The following is a 3,811-nucleotide window of genomic DNA, read 5'->3' as shown; positions in this document are numbered from 1 at the left end:
ATGGGTGGTGGAAAGAGATCTAACCTTCCAGACCCTCCATCTGGAAATGTCAGGGAGAACCAGCCACAGCTCCACAGACAGAAGACCAGGGATCAGAATTCCCAGTTGAAGAGTGTTCCTATGAGAAAAGAAAGAGGACATGGTTATAAATCTCCAGCAGCTACACGGCAAGCCATGCAACATGGGCAGAAGACCAAAAACTTCGCAAATAATCCAGGTTGGAACTCGGATTTAAGAAGTCCTCGCTTACTTTTGAAGTCTCCACCTAGTCCAAAGTATGCTGGAGCCAAATTTACTATGACGCCCTCTCCAACTGTTCTCCCGATGCCACCCAGCCACTGGGTTCTCTGTGCTGGAATCCTTCCCATAAGGAAGCAAAGACTTCCCAACTGAAAACCTGAAAGTGCAGGCGTAACACTACATACTCTTGAGATGGAGCCACAATTGTAAATGCTGCTTGACCTGTCTCAAATTTCCTTAGAGAATGAATTTGTGAAAACTGCTAATGATGTCAAAGCATAGACTCTGTCGTGTTTTAATGTGCACTGTGTAATAGTACCAGTGAGACCTCAGCTAACGAAATGATTGTACTTGGAAGTAAGTGCTCTCAATGGAGTAACTGGCAAGTTAAATCACTGAAGATTAGATTTGGGAGGAATGTTAAAGGAATTATTCATCTTTCTACTGGGAGAGATAGCAACCTACAGTTTGCGGATCAGGTTGACTTGTAAAAATATACAAAGAAGGGCCAGGAGTTTGGCCTAGTGGTAGAGTGCTTGCCTAGCATGCACCAAAACCGGGGTTCAATTCCTCTGTACCACACACATAGAAAAAGTCGGAAGTGGTGCTGTGGCCCAAGGGGTAGAGCTCTAGCCTTGAGAAAAGCCCAAGGACAGTGGTCAGGCCCTGAGATCAAGCCCAGGACTGGCCAAAAAGAAAAAAATGCAGAAAAGAACCCGAGATTCTTATCTATAATCTCTAGAAAATATGAAGTGGAGCTTGGCTCAGGGTAGGGTGGTGACTTTAAGCTGAAGAGCTCAGGGACAATACCCAGGCCCAGGGGTAGGGCGGTAACCTTGAGCTGAAGAGCTCAGGGACAGTGCCAGGCTGAGTTCAACCTCCATGACCCACAAAAAAAAAAAAAGATTGCAGACCTTGTTATCTGATATATTGTATATATATTTGTTTATTTGGAAAAGGATATTGACTATATATATGTGTAAAATAATATTTAATACAAATATAAGGAATAAATGTTATAGATGGAATGCCTTATAGATATTAAAATATATTCAACAATAAAGGCTATAAATATGTAAATATCGTTTTTATTACTTATTCATATTATAAAATATGTAAATGTCACAAAAAGTACTGCTGAGTCTCAAGTGGCAGAGCTCTAGCATTGAGAAAGTCCAAGGACAGGGCTCAGGACAAGAGCTCAAGTCCAATACTGGCAGTATATATATATGCCTATACATATATATATAGGTATATATATATATTTATGAACATACTATATACATGTGCAATCGATTACATATTTATTATGGCAGCATTGGGGTTTTCCTCTCAATTCTCTTTAGTAAAATAGCAAATTAATTTAAAAGTGGTACATGGCAGCTCTACATATGGAACATTATAGAGGTTGAGACAAACACAAAAACAGGGCTTCTACAGTATTTACCATAGCAAATATATGGAACCAACCCAGATGTCCCTCAGTTGATGAGTGGATCAACAAGATGTGGTATTTGTACACAATGGAATTCTAAGCAGCTGTCAGAAAGAATGACACCGCCCCATTTGTTAGGAAATGGAAAGACTTATAAAAAAAATCACATTGAGTGAAGTAAGCCAGACTCAAAGGAACATAGGCTCAATGGTTTCCCTCATTTGTCATTTACTGTGGAAACCTTGGGCTCTCCTAGTAGAGATTTGCAATAGAGCAAAACCTAAATACAAAAGGCCATAGAATATGACACTAAATGAAAGGACCTCTAGGATATAGAAACAAAAGCCCTAGAATGAGTGATTGCTGTCCTTAATATACTATGTTATCTCTCATCTCTTTTGCTGTCCCTTGGTTATCTTTTATTGTTACAGAATCTCACTTTTTATCTGATGTATTTTATATTTGCTTACTTGGTTATTTGAAATTGGATAGGAAAGGGGAGACATCAAGATGGGGGGAGGGTGGGAGGAAATGGGGACCATGTCATGAGAAAGGGTATCAATGTTTGTGAAGTTATTCTCCTTCTATCTGGTGAATATAGTGTAACCTTTCTATTAATCACAATTAAAAAAGGAAAAAAAGAAATGTAATGAATGCAGCCAGGTTTGAATTCTCAGTATTGTACATTGAATTTTTTTGTAAATGAAATGGCAATGTCACGGGACCCTAATGTTTCATTATCATTCCCTAATATAATCTGGTACCATTTATTATACTCAGTTACTTTCATTTTAAATTTGATAAAGTTTAATGGTAATGAGTGAAGGAAATGAATAAAATTTCCCTCTGGGCTGTACATGCTTCTCGCATTACTTTTCCCCTGGTCATGTTATTTTATTGAAAAAGAGTAATTTGATTTTAAGTGTTTAATGTGAGAATAAACATACCTTTTTTCATATATTTTTATTGTAATTAATAGAAGGGTTACATGATATTTTCCAGATAGAAGGTGCATTTATTCACATACATTGATACCCTTCCACCTGTCTTGGTCCACATTTCCCTCACCCCAACCCCCACCCCTCATCTTGTTTTCCCCCCTTCCCTATCCAATTTCAAATAACCAAATATAAATATATCTGATAAATCAGGTAACAAATTGAGATACTGTAACAATATGAGATAACCAAGGGACAGCAAAAGAGATCAGAGATAACATAGTACCTTAAGGACAACAATCACTCATTATATGGCGTATGATTCTGTATCTAAGAGATCCTTTCGTTTGGCTTCATACTATATGGCCTTGATCCATTCATCAACTGAGGGACATCTAGGTTGGTTCCATATCTTTGCTATGGTAAATAGTCCTGCCATGAACATTGTTATGCTAGCGGATTTATTATGTCCTTGTTTCTGGATGATTGGGTAAATGCCAAGTAGTGGAATTGCTGGGTCATACGGGAGCTCTATGTTTAGTCTTTTAAGGAACTGCCATACTGCTTTCCATAGTGACTGAACAAGTTTGCACTCCCACCAACAGTGTAGTAGTGATCCCTCCTGGCCACATCCCCTGCAGCATCTATTGTTACTAGTTTTCTTGATCCTGGCCATTCTAACTGGAGTGAGGTGAAATCTTAGAGTTGTTTTGATTTGCATTTCTTTTATGACCAGAGATGTTGAGCATTTCTTCATGTGTCTATAAGCCATTGTTGTTTCTTCTTCAGAGAAGACTCTCTTTAAGGTTTTGGCCCATCTTTTAATGGGATGATTGTTACTTTGGAGATTAGTTTTGGAGTAATTCAATTTTTTGAGCTGTTGAGATATTTTAGATATGAGGCCTTTGTCCGTTGGATGGTTGGTGAAGATCTTCTACCACTCAGTAGGCTTCCTACTTAATTTACTAGCTATGTCCTTTGCCATACAAAAGCTCTGCAGTTTGTTGAAGTCCCAGTTATCCAGCATTTTTCTGATTTCTTTTGATTCCTGGTCCTTATTGAGAAAGTTTCGAGGCCTAGTGTATCTCCTATTCCTTCTTGTAAAGTTTTCAGTGTGTTGGCTTTTACCTCGAGGTCTTTGATCCATTTGCAGTTAATTCTAGTGCAGGGTGACAAAGAAGGATCCAACTTTAGTTTT

At 38.3% G+C, this 3,811-nt stretch overlaps 1 pseudogene; it reads left to right on the top strand.

The window, feature by feature from the left end:
- Positions 1–401, top strand: LOC150068861 (proline-rich nuclear receptor coactivator 2-like; annotated as a pseudogene).
- Positions 402–3,811: the final 3,410 nt, after the last annotated feature.

This window comes from Megascapheus bottae, chromosome 1 (genome assembly GCF_031878675.1).
Source record: "Megascapheus bottae isolate mThoBot1 chromosome 1, mThoBot2.hap1, whole genome shotgun sequence".
Taxonomy (NCBI): Eukaryota; Metazoa; Chordata; class Mammalia; order Rodentia; family Geomyidae; genus Megascapheus; species Megascapheus bottae.
This window is presented reverse-complemented; position numbering and strand designations above follow the sequence as displayed.